This window comes from Equus caballus, chromosome 14 (assembly GCF_041296265.1).
Source record: "Equus caballus isolate H_3958 breed thoroughbred chromosome 14, TB-T2T, whole genome shotgun sequence".
In the NCBI taxonomy this organism is placed as follows: domain Eukaryota; kingdom Metazoa; phylum Chordata; class Mammalia; order Perissodactyla; family Equidae; genus Equus; species Equus caballus.
In genome coordinates, this window is record NC_091697.1 from 63,458,700 (window position 1) to 63,479,948 (window position 21,249).

Consider the following 21,249-nt stretch of genomic DNA (forward strand, 5'->3'; position numbering starts at 1 on the left):
GACTGGGAAACAAATCTTGGCTGTGGCGGTAAAAGCACTGAATCTTAACCACTAGGCCCCCAGGGCTGGCTGGACACCCACATACCTGGGATTTAATGCTACCAAAACCACTCTGTTAAAGTCTCTGAAAAGAGATGACGTTGAAAAGTAATTAGGGGCCTCTCTGATTTACGGATATATTGAGTAAAGAGCAACTGGAACTTTCATATATTGCTGATGGGAGTGTAAAACAGCACAACCCCTTCAGAAAATTGTTTGACGGTTCCTTATAAGATTAGAAATGCACCTACCCTGTAGTCCAGCAATTCTACTCCCAAGACTAATGAAAGTGTATGTCTACCAAACGACTTGGACGAGAAGTTTATGGTGGCTTTATTTATAATAGCCCAAACTGGAAACAATCCAAATGCCCATCAACAGGATAATAGATAAATCATGGTATAAGTACTATTCAGCAATTAGAAAGAATGAACTATAGATACATGCAACAACATGGATGACTCTCACAACATTAGAGAGGATTTTTTGTTTTTGTTGAGGAAGATTCACTGTGAGCTAACATCTATGCCAGTCATCCTCTATTTTATATGTGGGCTGCTGCCTCAGCATGGCTTGATGAGTGGTATGTAGGTCCATGTCTGGGATCCGAATCTGCGAACCCAGGCCACTGAAGTGGAGTGCACTGGACTTAACCACTACACCACAGGGCTGGCACCTCACAACATTATGTTGAGCGATAGAAAGAGTACATTTTGTATGACTCATTTATATGAAATTCAAGAACAAGTGTGAACTACATGACAGAAATCAGAATAGTGGTTGTCCGTGGGGCGAGGATTGATTGGAAGGGAGCATCAAGGAACTTTCTGGAATGATAAGGTCATGGCTACATGCATGAATACAGTTATCAAAGCTCATTAAATTGTATGCTTAAGATCTGTACGTTTCACTATATGTAAATTTTACTATGTTAAAAAACATATTGTGATCTCATATATTAGATTTTATACACTTTGAAGCTTTTTTTTTGTAATAAAGTTTCCACCTTATTTACTGCTTGAATTCTAAATTTTCTGTGGACTCTTCATTTTTTACACCCATGCTATAAAAGGTGTGTGATTTCTTCAGGAGTCAGGAATTGTATACAACCGTTTCTTTTTTTAAAGGCTATGAACTGATTGGATTTGAAAGATGAATTTGAGGGGCCGGCCCCGTGGCCGAGTGGTTAAGTCCTCGCACTCCGCTTCGGCGGCCCAGGGCTTCACTGGTTAGAATCCTGGGTACGGATGTGGCACGGCTCCTTAGGCCATGCTGAGGTGGCATCCCACATGCTGCAACTAGAAGGACTCACAACTGAAATATACAACTATGTACTGGGGGAATTTGGGGAGAAAAAGCAGAAAAAAGAAAGACATCTTTGAGTAATGAAGACAGGTGTTAAGGGTGAAACTGGTGGTTGGAAGAGAGCTGCTGCCATTTTTGTCTCGAAAAGATTGGAATATGAATACTACAAAACTGAGAACTTAATAAAGAAAAAAAGACGATTATAAAACAATAGTTTCTACCTATGAAATTCTGTTTTTCACTACTATATTGACTAAATTTTATAAGATTATATATTTGGGCACTGATCATTCTATTGATCAGATACAGATACTGATCTCTAGTATTCAAGGGACCTAACTTCTTTTAATAATGTAGCGATTTTCTAAACAACCCAAGAACACGCCACAAATTAATTCAATGAGGGTAGAGAAGTAATTTTCTTTTTTTTTTTTTAAGATTGTCACCGGAGCTAACAACTGTTGCCAATCTTTTATTCTTTTCTGCTTTTTCTCCCCAAATCCCCCTGTACATAGTTGCGTATTTTTTCAGTTGCGAGTCCTTCTAGTTGTGGCATGTGGGACGCCGCCTCAGCATGGCCTGATGAGGGTGCCGCGTCCGTACCCAGGTCTGAACTGGTGAAACTCTGGGCTGCCGAAGCGGAGCATGCAAACTTAACCACTCTGCCATGGGGCCGACCCTGAGAAGTAATTTTCAAGGGGGATGGGGATGAGAAAGAAGGAAGGGGAAAGGGAGTTATCAGAATCTGGGGTAGCAAAAAAAAGTTACCTAATGTTGTAATAATACATATTTAAAAGTTTGACTAAATCTTGGTCAAACAGGCTTTGTAAAAGTTGTGATTCTCAACTGGATGTGGTGGGGAAAGACAGTTCTCTGTTCAGAAGGGGCTTCCGCAGATTTTGGGGGCTGATGAGATTTTTATGTTTATCAAAAGAGATCATGGGATGATAAAGTTAAGAGACACTACTATGGAGAACGTAGAGGACACACAGCACAAAGCTCCTGCCCTTAGCCTCGCTGGGGTTCTTGAGTTACATCCAGAACTATGTAAGTGTGTATCTGATTACATACCAGAAGTAACTAGGTAAGACAACTCACCATGAGAGCCGTGACTGCAGAGAAGTTATGTCACTGTGACATTCATTTGGAACAACCACTCTATAGTAACTTGAATCAACTCACTCCTTCACAGGGTTTCCAGAAACCTGTTGTCATTTAAAAGAAATTGGTTTCATTTCTCTAATCTTAACGTCTTAGTTTTTTTCACTGACTATATACTTCCTTTAAGGGATTTAAGTTGGGTTGACCTCAAAATGAGGGATGGAGAAATGAGGTCTCAATTGTCATAGGGAAAAAGGAAGTCACAGGGGTGAGTCCAGCATTTTCATTTTTTAAAGTAAAATGAATCCAAAATGTCTGCTTAACCCTAAAATAATTAAGCTGTCATTCCTCGTGTGAACCTCCATAGCACTATCATCTATAGCAGTCATTTGGAACAGAGCATATTGCTTTTTGGTCTTTCGTTTCAACCGAATCATAAGGCTCTTTCAGGCAGCAGAATTTCCCTGAGGGACTCGGCAAATGATGAAATGCTGTGCCTTTTCTGTCCACAGCACCCACATGGGAGTACAGCAGCATACCACAAAGGAGGATCTAACTACCCTGGCCTGTCACCAATCTGTCATTTCTCATAATGAGTCTATCTTCTCTAAGAGATACTTCTGCGTACTTCCTTTGAGCAAAGAACTCTCGTAGGCATGAGTCAGGAGATAGTCTTAGAACTTCTCAAAACAGTTATTTAAAGACTTTGTAAGAATTCCATTTGGAAAACTTATTTTCCATTATTCTTGTCTGAAAATAAGAGTCTGGTCTGTAATGTTTGTTTTAGTGACTATCTATTATTGATAAAATAGCACCAAATATAGTAAATAACGTATAATGTAAGACTTTTTCTCCTTAAATGCCAACAGCCTATTTCAGTTTCAGATTTACTATGTCATCTCTAATGCTTCCAGCAAACTTGGTCATATTATGAAGAAATTGGAGGAAATTAACCACTTGGTTAAAAATTCATATTTAAGAAATTGAGTGTGGCATGCTAAGCAATGAGAAAGAGAACCATAGGGCCAGCCCTGTGGCTGAGCAGTTAAGTTCACGAGCTCTGTTTTGGCGGCCTGGGGTTTCGCCGGTTTGGATCCTGGGTGCAGACTTGGCACCGTTCATCAAGCCATGCTGAGGTGGCGTCCCACATAGCACAACCAGAGGCACTCACAGCTAGAATATACAACTATGTATGGGGGGGCTTTGGGGAGAAGAAGAAAAAAAAAAGAAAGAGAACCATAGATGTAACACCTGCCCCAAATGGAATTTAGTTAACATTGGCCATGTTGCCAGATCTAAAAGATGTTCAGCCAATAAGATAAATATCAAACACAAGAATAAGATGCATACATTACATATTAGCAAGCACAAGGAGAATGTGAAGGTTGGAAATTTGGTAGAAGGGAATTACAGAATTGCAGGTTAAGATCACAAGTAACACTCTGTTCTGGATCACCAGCAATACCCTATTTCACTTCCCATTTGTCCTTTAAAGCTCCAAAAATGATTTGAGTGGAGGAGAGTTAAGTAGTTGAAGACCTGGGTGCCAGACCTCTTTCTGCCATTGGGACTGGGAGTGAGAAAGAACATGGAGAATGCTTTAGAGATAGAGTGCACTGATTTGACCAATCACTGGACAAATAAATCTGAGAATATGTGGGGCACAATGGTGACCTTGGGGTTCAGGTAGAATAACGGCAGGGCAGCGCAGGCTTTAGAGTCAGGCATACCCAAGTATGAATCCTGCCATTCACTCACTATGTGACCTCTAGCAATTTACTTCACATCTGTGAACCTCCATTTCCTCAACTGGAATCTCAGAGAAAGAACTACTTTATCAGGACGTTAAAAAGATTGAATACATTAATATATGCAAAGCGTATCTGGTATATAGTCAGCACCCAGTAAATATTTATTCCTTTCCCTTCCTCTCCAAAAATAGATATTAGGATCTTTACTTCCCAATTTTGAAAGCTACTATTTAATTTCACACATAAAGCATTATACCAGTACTGAGAAAAGTCAGTGCCTACTCCAATACTGCATTTTCATAATGATAACTGTTTCTTTTAAGTTGTCAAGCTCACTAATGTTTATCTTGGTATAAAGTCAATAATTTTAAAAATATTGAGTAGTACATGTCATGATTGACTTACTATAGCTTGATTTCATTTAAGAAAGTTTCAGTGAACACCATTCTGGCCAGCTCCAGAGAAATTACCATCAAGACAGAGTCCCCACCTCACAGAAACTGAAAGTGTGCAAGGAAAGGCCAATGCTAGGACCTCTGACATGTGGTCTGCTGAGTCTTACATCGATCTGTCAGCCAACACCTCTCCAAACACAAGATGCTATGGCTGTTGAGTTTGGACCTCATAGCCAGTTTTATCATTTTATCGATTATTTTTCAGATATCCTGGCACAGTTTGGTTAGTTTGGATTGATTTTTGTAACAGAAAGAACAGATCACTTTCCGTTGGTGTTGTCAAAATATGAATGGGCATCTAGTTATTGTAAAAGATGGAAAGAGATAACATCTATTTTTCTTAGATATAATATTTAAATCTAGATTTTCCCTTCGTATGTTCCTCCATCACTTCCACATTTCAAAAAAAGAAGAAAAGTCCATGCTTTCTTCATGACCACAAGATCAACCACTACTGCCAGCTGGACACAAAAAGGGTGGCATTAAGGATGCAGCCATCTGCTTGCCGCTGGCTCTTGGTGAGGTAAGAAAAGCTAATTAGCAGCCCCACCTTCCCCCTCACCTCCACCCTCCTTTCCTTGCCTCCACCATATGGCTGGCCTCCCCTTTCCTCCCACACCAGCTTCTTTCTGCACTGTCTGGCTTGGGGAGGTCAGAGAAGTTTGCCTGTCTTAGAAAAAGACAAGAACAGGCTTCAGCAGCACCCTGGGCCATGAATTTCTAAAATTTGAAAGGAAATTACACAAATGACCTTCCCACCTCCCACCAACAATGCTCTCTTTCACTAATGCCTGTTATCTCACTTAAAATATCTTTTTTTCCCTGTTCTGCAAAATTGGTAGTTCTGGAATCCAATCTATTTCATAATGGACAGTTGTCTAATGATAGGCAAGTACCTAATTCCTATACCGAGTCTCTCTCATCAATTTCATTAGGGTTTTGGGGGCAGAAGTGGGATTAAAAAATCATTAAGTAAATATATTTCACCAAAAAGCCATAAGAAATGGCGAGAGGGGGCATTTAATATGAAACGTCAGTGACAGCTCGAATGCCATTACTCATTTAAAAGATGTCAGATAAATAGAACATCAGCGAAGCAGACTAAGATTTTGAGACTTTGCAGAATAAACAGAGTAAACGTTCTCACTAGTAAACAAATACAGACTAGCTATTAACATACAAGAAATATGATTCTCCTGTTTACCTGAAAAATAACGCAATTTGGATAAAGTGATGTTTCACCAACAAGAATCCTTGTGAATCTCGGATCTGGTTACAAAAATAGGTATTTTTTTTCCTTACTTTGTTCTTCTTGACTTATTTTCTCTCTTTTTCTACCTTGTAGTAATACAAGCTATCTACTTTCTTAAAGAAAATCTAACAGTGCCAGTTTAAGGGAAGAAAGGCAACAGAAAACAAACTTTGAAAATTACCAAACTGTAAATATTAGCTCAGAGTAAGAATCTGATTAGAATCTTAGAGATAAGCTGTAGTTAAGATTACTATGAAAAGACTTGCTCCACAGTTATATTTCAAACACAGCAGTGTAAACTTGAAAAAGAAAAAAAATACTGTGAAGTTTTGATATCAGAATTTTTGCCTTACTAAAAGAACTTGCCAAAAGAGATTGCTCACGTATATCTTTTTATTTTAATAAGAGAAGGAAAGGAAGGCCAACAGACCAGTTTAGAGTATTTTTCTAAGTTGGATAAAATTAAGCTGTGACTCAGATCTGTACAGAACAGCAGATGCTTCCTACCTGTAGGGGACATCTATAAATTTTTTGGCTGTCACCCTCTGAACTGTCTTCCTATGTCTGGGGAATTCCACACCATTTGAGTCTTAGTAAGAGACAGGGCCTACTTCCCACTCTAGATGCTAAAAGAGCCAGTCAGCCATTTCTTTTGCAGGCGTGGGTTTAGCCAACCAGATGCACCAGCCCCACAATTTGACCCAAAGCAATGGAGGAGGGGTGAATCCATTTTAGCAGCAACATCCAATTTCCAAAGGCAGTAGGGACAGAGCACCGTCCTACATGCAATGTTGGTAGGGGTGGAAGCTACAAGGTCTACTCTTCCTTCGCAGCAGCAATGACCTTCCCAGACAAGTTCCGGGATCCCTGGTATATAGCCTCCTTTGACCTAGGACCTCTAGCCTTCCCATGATTCTGTGAGCTATCCAGTATATCTTCAGTCCTTTCCTTTTCTGAAGTCAGAATCAGCTTCCACTGCTTGCAGCCAAGAACCCTAAGGGACAGAGAGCCTTTGGAATAGTGACTTTTAGAATTAAAAAGAGAGAAAGCAGGGGATGGGCTATAGTTTCTCTCATAAGCTGCATACTGCTCATAAAGGACATCTAGTTGAAGATAAGATCATGAGGGAAGAGGTATGTGTGCATTTTTCCTTAATGGAAGTCAGGGAGCTGTGTCCATGAGGATATATGGGGGAAAGGACAGTTTCAGTGATAGTCTAGGGAAAATGAAGGGAAACCTTACCCCTTTATCTAGGTCTGGGCACAGAAACCTTATACAACTTAAAAATGGAGTACAAAATAACTGTATTCATTTGACAATAACAAAAAACAAAATAATGTACATTAAAAACAAGAAAATTGTCTATGGGAGTTGGAAATAGGAGTGGGGAATAGAGATAAAAGGGAATTTTGTGCAAAATGTGGGGCTTATATCTGCAGACCTCAGGCCCGTGTGCCTGGGTGCCACTTCCTCTGCCCCTGAGATCTCCAGAAGGCAAAGAAACTGCAGCTGTCCATCCTTTGGGCTTGGAGAGGAGCAGAGCAGAATGGAGCCTGCGGGTAATGATGGGATTCACCACAAGGCTGTGGCTCCCAGCTCAGGTACAATTAGGTAGCAGAAGGTTGTAAGAACACCTGGGATGGGGAACCACGGGCAGAGGGTGATGATATTAAACACCTTCTTTTATAAACAAAACTCTTTTAGTCTAAGCCTAATTATAGCATAGCAATGTTCTAAGAATTTTGTTTGGGGTGATGAAAAAGTTTGGAAATAGATCATGGTGATGGTTGCACAACATCGTGAAAGTAATTAATGGCCCTGAATTGTGCGCTTAAAATGGTGAAGCTGGCAAATTTTTTAATATATATTTTACCACAATTTGAAAATATTAATAATGTAATATATCAAAACCCATTGAATTGTTTATTTATTTATTTTTTTTTTGGTGAGGAAAATTGGCCCTGAGCTAACATCTGTTGCCAATCTTCCTCTTTTTGTTTGAGGAAGATTGTCACTGAGCTCACATCCATGCCAATCTTCCTCTATTTTGTATGTGGGACGCCATCACAGCATGGCTTGATGAGAAGTGTGTAGGTCCATGCCCAGGATCCAAACTCGCGAAACCTGGGCAACTGAAGCAGAGTGCACAAACTTAACCACTACACTACCAGGCCGGCCTCAAATTGTATACTTTAAATCGTTGAACTGTATGTGAATTATGTCTCAACAAAGCTGTTAAAAAATTATTCTAAGCATTTAGGATCCTCACTTCTTTTTTCTTTCTTTCTGTCTTTCTTTCTTTCTTTCTTTCTTTTTTTTTTGGTGAGGAAGATTGGCTCTGAGCTAACATATGTGCCAGTCTTCCTCTATTTTGTATGTGGGATGCCATCACAGCATGGCTTGATGAGCAGTGCGGGGTCTGCACCCAGGATCCGAACCTGAAAACCCTGGGTCACTGAAATGGAGCGTGTAAAATTAATCACTATGCTACCAGGCCAGCCCCAGGATCTTGACTTTTAAACATTTGGCACTTGATACTAAACATTATGAGCTTTTGGGAACTGAGAAATTGTTCCCCCATCTAATGGATAACTAGTCACTTTCCTTTCACAGCACATTAGATGTGTATATCTGGAACAATAGAAACACAAACATCCCAAGGTTTGGAATACATCAGGGGTTTATCATTGAAAAGAAATAGAAGGGAACAAATAAGAAGAATCTAGCAGAGGTGGACACCTTCACCTAGAAATAGGCAGCACTGCCACAGGGAAGTTAAGAATTATCAAGTGAAAATGAAAACCACACTGAGCTCTAATTGGCTTTTTTTTTTTTAATCTATGAGGTTTAAATGAGAAGCTGCTGGCTCCAGGACCACTTCATGTAAGACAGTGGGCTTGAAAGCTCCCGGAACTGCATCAACTGCAGCTGGAAGGGTCTGAGCTGCGACGGGATCCCAGGCCTGCCAAACATCGTAGCTGCAGAGTGCACTTTCTTCATTTCTAGACAGGTTCCTGTACTTGCTGCACATTCCCATCTCCATGCCATTAATCACGCTGTTCCCTACACCTGGAACGTCCTTTCCACTTATCAGCATATGTCTGAATCCTACTGACCACTCAAGGTTCAGCCCAAACAGCATTCTCTCCCTTTCCTAGCGCCAGCTGGAGAGTCACCTTCAAGACAAATCAAACTGACCTCCAAATGATGATTGCAGACACAGTTCTCTGATATTTTTGACCAGGCATGGCATGGTGGATGGAGAGCAGAAGTGTCTAACACGACCTCTTTGCCTGCAGGGGTAAGACCAGCAAAATAGTACTGATTAAGGGAAAAACCCTCCCTACTGCTCCCTACCATTCTCATATGGGGCGAGTCCTTCTACACATTTAGACTTCCTAGATCACCAAAGGATCTTCTTTCAGTATCAAAGAAGGCATTTTTAAAATAATTATTCATGTAATGCACCTAATGATTTTGACATCTTAATTCAAAGTAATGGCCGCTCTTCACAAATCATTGTTCTATAATTATTATGGGAAAAACATCTTGCAATATACAGTTTTTCTCTCCTAGTTTGACATTTAACTTTTGTTGAATTACTATTAGGTGCTACTTTGGGTGGCTTCCAAGGAAATATTTGAATTGCCTAAAACAGTTGCTTCCCAATCTTTTAAAAGTCGCACACATAGAAAATGATAATTTTTTATTTTGGAATACAGAACCAAAGAGCCAAATCAATCATATCCCCAATTCCTCTGCACAGCGCCCCAACTCCATTTATTTATTCATTCATCTATCTATCCATCTGTTCCCTTTTATCTTCATTCCAACTCCACTCCTGTTTCCAACTCCCATAGGCAATCATTTTCTTTTTTAATTTAATTTAATCTTCTTTTTTTGAGGAAGATTAGCCCTGAGCTCACTGCTGCCAATCCTCCTCTTTTTGCTGAGGAAGACTGGCCCTGACCTAATATCCATGCCTATCTTCCTCCACTTTATATGCGGGACACCTGCCAGAGCATGGCTTGCCAAGCGGTGCCATGTCCGCATCTGGGATCCGAACCAGCAAACCCCAGGCTGCTGAAGCAGAACATGTGAACTTAGCTGCTGCACCACTGGGCTGGCCCCTATTTTTTTTATTTTTTATTGCAGTAACATTGGTTTATAAGGCAACCATTTTGATGTGTTTAGTGTTCATTATTTTGTTTTCTGTGTTACTGTAAAATGTACAGTTATTTTGTACTCCTGCATTTTTAGTTTGTGTAAGTGATATCATGTTATAGATCTCATCTTGTTTCTTTATTTCCTCAGCATGGTTTTTGAGACCCACATGTTGCTGTGTGTACATCTAGTTTGTTACACAGGACTTCATGGTGGGCATCTCCTATGTCTAGCACCCGTTCCCATGGATGGGCACCTGGATTGCACCAGCTCCCTGCCTCCGCATACCCCACCATCATGAGCACCTTCGTACATGACCCCTTATGGACCTGAGAGGGAACTGTTGGGTCATAGGGTATACAGACATTCATTACGAGTAAGGACTCTCTACTGCTTTCTAAACTGCCTACACTAGTCTAAGAGGTGTGCATAAGGTTTCCTAGAGGCCTACAATCCCATTTGGCATGAAAGTGAGAATATTTGTACAGGACACTGCTGAGAAAAGATGAGGCTGCCATGGCTGGCTGGTGGTGCAGCAGTTAAGTGCACACATTTTGCTTTGGCAGCCTGGGGTCTGCCGGTTCGGATCCTGGGTGCGGACATGGCACCGCTCATCAAGCCATGCTGTGGTAGGCATCCCACGTATAAAGTAGAGGAAGATGGGCATGGATGTGAGCTCAGGGCCAGTCTTCCTCAGCAAAAGGAGGAGGATTGGCAAATGTTAGCTCAGGGCTGATCGTCCTCAAAAAAAAAAAAAAGATGAGGCTGCTGCCTAGAACAGGCCCCGGTCTCCTGTAGCCTCAGGCCCTCCAGCCTCCACAAGGGCAGGAGTATCAATGCCTCTGGGCCCGTAACCAACCCCTTTGAAGGCAGTTCTCTGTGCCTCAGCACAGAGGAAGAAATGCCAGAGTAGAATGCCCTCCTCATCTCACACCATCTTCTTAAAAAGATAAGTCAAATCTCAGGATTATGCAGAACGAGGAAAACTGCTGTTAACTTTCTTGGGGTGGCACTTATTGTACCAGGATCCCCAGAGGTCTGAAGGTGCCTTTGAGGAACAGAACACGGGGTCATCACTAGCGCTACCACCACTGTTCTTTCCTTTTACCACTGTGCTCGGTGCTGCAGCTATTGCCTACCATCCTGCCTCAGTCCTGGGACCAAATGTTATTATTTCCAGTTTAAGGAAGAGCCAAATAAGGACATAACTTAGTCAAGGCCTCATAGCTAGAGTCTGCGGGGCGATTGGGATGCAGGATACAACTTATTTGTATGTCCTCCTGGAAGATATTGCAAGAACAAAGGGCAGAAATAAGGCCTGCAGGAGAAATTAACCTTGCTTCCTTGGGAAACCTGGGAGTGCCACGTGCAGAGCTAAGGGCTCTACCACCGGGCTCTCCCTTGACCGCTGCAGATTCCAAGGAGAGCACAGGGCCCTTTCTTTTGCTTTGTTATCCCAGGTTTCTGGGATTTCAGTCTGACGGTTGAGATACAAACTCATAAACTGCATTTGGAAAAATGTGATGATCTAAGAATCCTGGAGATTGCTTGGTTAGATTTTGGTTTTTTTGTTTTTTTTTTTTTTGAGGAAGATTAGCCCTGAGCTAACATCTGCTGCCAATCCTCCTCTTTTTGTTGAGGAAGACTGGCCCCGAGCTAACATCCGTGCCCATCTTCCTCTACTTTCTATGTGGGACGCCTACCACAGCATGGCTTGCCAAGCAGTGCCATGTCCGCACCGAGGATCCGAACCAGCGAACCCCTGCTGCAGAAGGGGAAGGTGCGCATTTAACCGCTGCGCCACCAGGCCGGCCCTAGATTTTGTTTTCTGTTTAGTGTTTTGTTTTCCTTCAGAGGCGTAAATTGAGTGACTAATGTGTTTTCACAGCCTGTGGGGCTGGGGTTGACAGAGGGAGTGAAATAGACACCTTTTCCATTCCTAAATCGTGGAAAGAAGGAAAATATCCCCAAGAGTATATTTTTTGGAGAACTATAAAAAAAAAAATCCCAGCTGATGAGATGATAAGGAGATAAACAGTTCAAGAGACGACATCCTCCTTTATTCATATATTCAATATTTCTTGCAGTCTGGCGTGAGGATTTCCAGGAGTCTCATATTTATCAAGTTATGAAAGAGGGAGAAATATTTGCTTGTATGCTTCTCTAGAAATGAAGATAATCTATTAACCAGACAGGGGTCTGTCCATGCTTGGTCTACAATTCATAGTTTGTGATCACATCTAGAACCGAGGACTGAGAGGGGTTGACACAACCCCTTCCTAGTAATGAAGTGTTTGAATCTGGGGTCACTGCAGGCATGCTGAGTTGATCTCTGGATTTCTAGAAAAGCATTTCTGCAGTCTTTCCACCTCAGGACTTGCCCTAGATGTATCATGTCCAGTATATCACACAGCTATGGGAAATAGACTTAGGACATTGGTGTGAGACAAAGAAGTGGGACTTCAAACAAGGACAGGCTACTAAAATATGACTCCAACAGCTATATTTACATGTACATAATGTAGGCATTGTTAATTATGGTTTTCCATCTATATATTTAGAAAGACTGTGGATAGCATAGTTTTTGGATGTGATGAAGGACAAAGATATCAAAATGTATGTGCATGTGTCTATATACACAAATTCAAGACTAGAAGCCAATTAATATCCATGGGATAGGACAATAATGATACATTTTTGGACCTTTAAAATTTTTTAAATTCTATTTTAAAAGTTAATCAAATAAGAGATTCGTCCTTGATTGTATGTTCTAGTAATTGCAAGTTGTTTGCCTCTCACATACGTCCCATGCCATATCAAGATGCCAGACTCATCCTATATTTTCCACTGCTCACACCTCTGACTCATATCACTGCACTAGGCCTTAATTAATTTTTTAAAAAGTCTTGAAAATAAAATATTAGGAAAGAACACATAATTTAATGTGTTCATCACTCTACTATGGAAAATATAAACAAAGTTTGCCTTTAACTGTAATATGTAGCTATGGTATTAAAGTCGATGTGTGGTGGGCAATGGACTGCCCCCACTTTTCTGTGAGAACTTTCCACGGTCCCCAAACAATTGGATTCTTCTAAGTCTCATCTCTCTTGTGTGGTTCTACCCTATCATCATAGCTGACTAGTCCAGAGCTGAACCCTGAGCAAAGAGGGGACCATCAGTTTCTCTCTACCAGGAAGTGGACACTTTGACCGAGAAGTGTTTGAGGCAGCAAGCACTCTAAGGAGAAAATCTCTGAATGTGTTCTTGCTCACCTAGGGACCCAGAGATGCCCTGGTTCTGCCCTCTCAAGGCCTGGTGCCCGCTCTGCCCTGCCTTCTAGGAGATGCTCCAGTATTCTCCCACAAGAGTCTCCACCCCTCAATTTTTTTGCTTAAGCTTTCTTTTTTTAGTTACTTGTAACCAGAGAAAACTCAATTTCACATAACACAACACACATGTTTACCAAGATATTATTTCAGTGCTAACATGGAATTTATGGTTTATGGTAAAATGAAGATCATATAGTCATCTTCCACCTAACACTGTCCTCTCTGAAGAACTCCAAACAGCCACAGCTGACGTGTTTACAATTATTTGAAGGTAAGTGAAAGCATTGTGTTAGAAAATGATTTAAGGAATTTGTGGGGAAATGTGGGGCTTGTTAACTGCAACACTTTTTTTTTTTTTGAGGAAGATTAGCCCTGAGCTCACATCTGCCACTAATCCTCCTCTTTTTGCTAAGGAAGATTGGCCCTGAGCTAACGTCTGTGCCCATCTTCCTCTGTTTTTTTTATATGTGGGACGCCACCAGAGCATGGCTTGATAAGCTGTGCATAGGTCTGTGCCTGGGATCCAAACTGGTGAACCCCAGGCTGCCGAAGCTGAGCACACAAACTTATCCACTACACCACTGGGCCAGCCTCCTTTTTTGCGTGTGAGTAAAAAATGTCTGTTAGACTTCCTTTCAGAACCCCAGCATCACAAAGACTGTGAACCATCACCAAAAGCCATTCAGTTTCTTATAACCAAATGAGAGGCTTCTTCGTGGGTTAAGCACCAGATATGACTGTTCTTGCTGACCTATTCAGGATGTAAAAGTCCTAAGTCATTATATGACACTGAAGTTTCAAAAAAATTCAAACAGCAGGAAATAGAGCACAACTCTTACCAACACATGCATGCTACAGTAGCAGCCACAAAATATGTAGTATCCTGTTCTGCCACATTCATTGGGCTGGATTATATTGTTTCATAGACCCAGTTAACTCTGGAAGAACTTAATAGGTGCATATCATTTAGTGTGGGGGCGGGCAGCATAATTAAACTCACAGTCTCTAATTCTTTTCAAGTTCAGATGAAAGCAACAATTTCTAACATTCAGGGTGTGTTTCCAATTAAATAAAAATCATAGTAAGCACCTCTAGTTTCTTCTTCAGGATCTTTATCATGAAAACTAATTGTATGGTTCTGCCCCTTCCACCCCCTTCGCCCCCCACCTTTCTTCTGGAAGCAGCAATATCTTGCTGTACCTGAAAATCTCCATCCAGGGCACAGGTAGCCACCATAGAATGTGTCTGATCTCCTTTGTGCCCAAAAAGAAATGGCCTAAAAGTGGGGGCAGTGTTGGGTAAGACTAGATGTGGTAACTTGGATTAGCGTTCCAATCACTAGGACACACTTCCATTGGCTCCTGTCCCCTCCCACCAATTAACTAAGGCTCTTCATTGCTCAAGTAATTGTTTATAAGAGAAGATATTAAAAGAATTCTTAGGCCTACCTTTTCGTGAGGATGTCTTATAGGACCACACCTGCTCTAACTGAGGATTTCAGACTTCTCCTAGGTTAAGTTCAGTGAGTGAGGTTTATTGGCAGCCCACACTGACAATTCTCACCACACTGTGAGTCCTAGAGTGCTGGAACTTTGTCCAATTCATCTTTGCACCCCCAGCACCTGCCATCATGCCTGCTGTTAGGAAGTCACTAAATATTTGTCAAACGAGCATATCTTATTTATCTTTCCTACTAGAATTTAGTTCTCAGAAGGGAGGAAGAACCATGTGAACTTAAACTTTAGATTCAATACAGGTTGGACAAATTTCATGTACAGGGAAAGAACTTAAGCTATATCTTAATACACATTTATCAAATTAAAGAAAAAGTAGTAAGTTCAGTAAACACAAGGGGGTTTCAAATATAAAGTGTCTTCAGTCAAAGTGTAGAGCCTGAACAAGGTATGTGAAAAGACCACTCAGAACACTTGGGGCTTTGCGCTTGGAACCAGATGAGCAGCCCCCGAAGCAAAGCCCCACAAGGGGGAAAGCACGGTGGGCTGGGGGTTTCAGGGAAGGCCCAAAGTGAGAGGTGAAACCCACTGGGACTGCAAAGACTGGATGAGAGCCAGACAGAGCCCACCACTCCACCTCCACGGGCTTCCTAAATAGTCACCGCCCCCACCATTTTCAGTTGGATGATGAGTCAAACCAAAACTGTCATCAAAGCTGTTAGGCTTTTTCCTCCTGTTCTTTTTGCACCTAAGGCATACCAGGGAGAATAAAAAGACAACAAAACTTTTGCAGTAAAATAGTGAGTTTGAAGGAGTGACCTATTTATTGTCTTTGGCAAGCGTCCAGGACAGGGTTTCACTCAGCCCCTCCCCCTCCCCGGGGGGGGGGGGGTGTCTGTGGGGGAGGAGGGGGCCGAAGGAGGGCTGATTTCATCCCTTCTCTGTGCAAGCCCTCACTCCTTCTGCCTCTGAAAATAACTCTTTACCTGCAGTTTAAGTGGGACCAGGTCTAATGGGATCTCACATACGCAGAAAAAAAATTTTTAATAAGAAAACAAGAAACAAAAGCCTAGTACAGCAAATGCCACTGAATGGTACATTTTAAAATGGTTGCTAGTTGTTTATGTGAATTTTACCTCAATTTTTAAAAACCTGAATGGACCAACCTTAATTTGCCATCTGTTAAAGTCTTTCTAAAGTCATGAAATTTGTCCATCCTGCTGTGTGTTTATAAAGGGCTGGATCAGACCAAAAGGAATTCAGCACGGTGAGGAAGCCCTGGACTCCAGTCTGAGTTTTAGCCCAGCTCTCCTTCCTCTTGGGGATCCTTTAACTTCTCTATGCCTCCATTTCTTTTATAAAAATACCAGGATTGGAATATCTGTTAACCTAGGTCTCTTCCAGAAGTAAGCTGTTTGATTTAAAAGCAGGAGGCATTTACATCTTTATTGCTACCTTCCCAAAGAGCTTCTTTCACGTTAATCAGTAAGTCTGGGGCCCAGCGATGTGAGGAAAGCATCCAAACCTAAGCAAATCACTTTTCCTGGGTCTCTCCTTACCCACGCACTCGTTCATTGAAAAAAGCAACAATTTAACACATTCCGAGACACAAAAACAAACAAAACTCAACTCTACCCCTGCAAGCGTGTAGCCTACCGACTATTTTGAAACCATATACAAAAGGACAAATCACGACAGCCCAGGAAGTGTCGGAGCAGCGACCCGGCGAGCGCTGTGGGGCTGGGAAAGGAGGTGGCTCCCGAGGGCGGAGCTGCTGGGACGGCCCCGCCCGGCTGAGCGCAGGCCAAGGGGGGCGGGCGGAGGAGGGGTGACTCGAGCCAGCGTGCGCAACCCGTTAGGCACTGTCATTCCCGCCTGGCCCACGGGGAACTCGGGCTTGGCAGTTGGGACGAGTAGCTCCCCACAATGTCCTTCTTAATTACAAAGAGAAAAATAGGTACCTCACAGTGGAGAAAACTGGCAGACACCGTCTTATCCAGGCATCAAAGTTAAAATCACCAGATATGGAACAAATTGACATCATGTGCTTCCTGATAATACACTGAGAATTCTGCGGAATTTCTGTCAAAAGTACCTAATTTGATTTTAATCTTTTAAACATTTTAATCAAACACCAGGCAAACCCAAACTGAAGGATATTCTACAAAATAAACGAGGACTGTTCAAAAATATTGTCCTGAAAGATTAAAAAAAAAGAAGAACCATTCTCGATTAAGAGTCTAAAGAGACATAACAACTGAATGCAATACACGATCTGGGATTTTCTGTTGCTGTAAAGAACGTTATTCAAACAACTAGAACAATCTAAATAAGATCTATAGGTTAGATAATAACATCAATGATAATTTCTTTATTTTGTGTTTATGTAAAAGAATGCTCTTATTTTTAGGAAATACACACTGAAGTATTTAGCGGTAAAGGGACATCATGTCTGCAACTTATTCTCAAACAGTTCTGATAAAAAGCATGTGTGTATGTATACGCATAAATGGAGAGAAAGGGGACTAAAACAAATATGATAAAATGTTAACATTTGTGAAATCTGGGTGAAAGATATTTGGAAATTCTGTATGCTGTTGCGGCAACTTATTTGTAATTCTGATTTTATATCAAAATAAAAAGTTAAAAAAAGAAGGATTTGAGAAGTTGAACCTTTTGATGCTGGAATACAAACCAAGATTCGCCTGACCATGGTTTTGACCACTGGCTATTTACTGCCTCTCTATTCTAGATCAACAATATTGGACACATCGGATTTTTTTATTGAGATATACTTTAAATACTATAAAATTCTCTTTTTTTTCTTTTCTTTTTTTTTTTTTTGAGGAAGATTAGCCCTGAGCTAAAATCTGCTGTCAATTTTCCTTTTTGCTGAGGAAGACTGGCCCTGAGCTCACATCCGTGCCCATCTTCCTCCACTTTATATGTGGGACGCCTACCACAGCATGGCTTGATGAGCGGTGCCATGTCTGCACCCAGGATCCGAACCGGACAACCCTGGGCTGCTGAAGCGGAACGTGCGCACTTAACCGCTGCACCACCAGGCTGGCCCCAACTTTTTAAATGTACAATTTAGTAGTTTTTATTGGTGCAACCATCACTGCTATCTAACTCCAGAACATTTTCATCACCCCCAAAAGAAACCTCTGACACATTAGCAATCACTCTTCATTCCCTCCTATCCCTCACCCCTGGCAACCACTTTCTGTCTCTATCCATGTGCCTATTTTGGATATTTCGTTTAAATGGACTCATATAATCTGTGGCCTTTTGTGTCTGGCTCCTTTCTTTTAACATATTGTTTTCAGGATTCATCTATGTTGTGACATCTAACAGTACTCCATTCCTTTTAATTACTGGGCAATAGTTCGTTGTACGGATATGCCACAATTTATCTATTTGTCAGTTGATGGACATTTGAGGTTTTGGCTATTATGAATAATGCTGCTATGAACATTCCTGCAGATTTTTTGTGTGGTTGTATGTTTTAAATTCTCTTGGCCGTGTACCTAGGAGTGAAATTGCTGGAGCACATAGTGTATTAGTTCACTAGAGCTGCCGTAACGGAATACTGCAGCCTGGGTGACAAACAACAGAAATTTATTTTCTCACGGTTCTCCAGGTTAGAAGTCTGACATCAAGGTGTTGGCAGGTTTAGTTTCTTCTGAGGCCTCTCTCCTCGGCTTGCAAATGCATCCACAAGCAGAAAATTAACTTTTCTCTTGCAGAACTTGTTTACTTTTGACGACATAACTTGTAGCACTTTATCATGTTTAAAAAAATTGGGGGAGAGGAAAAGCCGGGGTGTGCGCACGGGACAGAATATGCCTTTCTTCCACATTTGGTTAATAAAGCTCGAAAACTTCTTTTCAGAATCTTTATGCCATTGGTGCTTTATAAGAGCCTGGTAAATTAAAAAAAAAAAGAAAGAAATTTGAAAAAATTTTGTTAGTTTCATCTGCATATGTTAAATGCCTTTTGGAATAGCCGTTAGCTCTTTTTGACACAATAAAAAGTATTTTAAAGAAATCTATGTTTAATTTGTTATTTTCGTATTAAATAGTGTGACTTCTTTGGCCTTACTTTTTAAAAGGTGAGGAGTGAGTCGTTCACTCACAGAGAGCCTGAAAATGTTAATTAGAAATAGCTCAGTGCAGAGGTGGAGCATCCAAAGGAGCCAGCAGTGGCTGGTTTTCTGGTCCTGCTGAACTGGGGGCTGGAGCATCTTTCACTCCAAGCTACAGTGGATGGATCCAATCTATCCAAGAGAGCACCATCCAGGGAAGTATGTCTAAAACAACTTGTCAGAAGGAGCACGTGGCCTGAGGCAGGTACTGGGAGAACGTGCAGAGCCAAGGGAATCGGATGCCAGTGAAGATAGGAATCAGGAACGTCCAACAGGGCAGAGGAACAAGAAGCTTCTGGAGCAATTTCAGAGCTTTAGTAGTTGCCTAAAGCTAAGCTTTACATTCTAATAGAATGTTGTTTTGTCAAGCTGGATGCTTTGGAATCTTCCCGAATGGAACACATGGGAGAAATAAGAAAATTTAAAAGAAGGTTGAAGTTGATGTCACAAAACATAGGATAGAACTGAGCAGAGGTAGGTGGCTCTGACAAACCAAGGATACTTAATTTGATTATTTGGGAGAGCTGATTGAGTCAGTAACTTGTAATAAATTTTGAAAAATAGTGTTTATGTAGGTTTAAAACTCTTGAACTCAGCTTGACAGCTAGTATATAGGATCAAAGAAGAGAGGATATTGGATATTTGTATTTAAAGCATAATTTTTTTTACCCTTAAAAATCTTTTAACTTTTCTTCGTCATCACCCTTGGTATTATGTGACTTTCTTAAGGTGTTTTAGAAGGGACTGACTTCTGTTTTATAATAGGACATACGTATATAAAATAATCTATAAGAAGAAATGTTGTTTTTATTTTCTTAGTTTGCATTCCTAAAGCTTTCCATACCCACATGGGAGTGCCTGCTACATTATTAAAAAGGTAGATGTATAATGAGAGGAGGAAAACAGCGTCTTTAGGACCTGCCAAAACCTCCCAGGTATGTGTCAGACACTTTGTTTTGGCAAGTTGGAACTTGTATATTTCCATAATAAACAATGTGATTCTGCTTATTTCTCAACACTTACAGGGAGGTGAAATTATTTCCCAAGACGCAAACAAAAGTTAAATCTGCAGAAACAGATCTATAGGGTTATCTTTTGTTCTAAAACAAAAGATACATGTCATCAAAGAAGTATATCAATTTGATTGTGTTGGTGTTACATTTACAAAAAGTCCCTCAGAGCCACTTGTATAATCTGAGTCAAGAAATTGGACCAACTCTGCAAATATTAGGGTCTATTATATGGACCATTACAGTTATGATGTCCAATGAAAATTCTAGAAGAATATTGGATAGGTGGAATATTTCTAAACATTCGGAATCCTTTTAGTTATGTAATCAAATCCACTTAGCATCAGAACTTTTGGATATTTGACGGAATTACCCAAAGGAAACGGAACAACAAAAGGAGACTATTTAAGGTGTTGACTTCGTGAAGGTATCAATTCCTCAAAATTCTTCAAAAACAGATTATTGACTCAAAACATGAGACATATTCTTTTCTGCTCTATGAATATCCAGAATGCCCAGAAAGGATTAGCGAACCACAGCTGGAATATACAAAAGTTGTAGTTTTATGGATTTTTTTCAAGGATTCATTCTTTCAAGTATGTGCTTTATGGACTCAGATAGCCAACGGATACTTACATTCGGAGGTTAAATAAATTTGCTTTTAGAAAAAAAAAATTATGAATCTGCCAGGAGAACTAATCGCTTTCTTCTGGTTTTAACAAGGCCAATTTCCAAAAAAGCCAGAGAAAACCACAACAACCTGAGAAGGGAATCTTTCTAGTACTCCAACTGGAATAAATAACTCTCTCTGAGCTTACTTTTCACTGGAATTTATATCTCATTAGGGATGAAATCTCAGCAGAGTAATGTGCTCAGCACCATTCAGGCTGGAATCTCACCAGCCATAAACATCTCAGAAATACACATCTAAGCCAGCCTCGGCCGGGAGCCAAGACAATACAGTAATCCACTTGGACAGCTGAGAGGGTGAAGCTGGGTCAGAGATAAGTAGCGCCGGCTGCTTGTTCGTAGCTCACCTCGCACCTGATAAGCCCAGACACAGGGCTGCGCAGCACAGGTGTTCCGGTTGTGTCTGCCTAAGACTTAAAGACTCCACCATCCAATCTCTGTTACTGTAACTATACTCGCCCCTGAGACTCAATATTTGCCAAAATGAATAAATTTCCTAAGTGCGTGGAGGCTGCTGAAATAAAATCCTCAGTCTTTTTTTGAATTGTA

At 41.0% G+C, this 21,249-nt stretch overlaps 1 long non-coding RNA gene across 1 annotated transcript; it reads left to right on the top strand.

The window, feature by feature from the left end:
• Nucleotides 1-19,468: 19,468 nt before the first annotated feature.
• Nucleotides 19,469-21,249, top strand: LOC111767953 (uncharacterized). The gene is made up of 2 exons (XR_011425103.1): nt 19,469-19,935; nt 20,026-21,249. It is a non-coding gene; the product is annotated as an uncharacterized lncRNA (long non-coding RNA).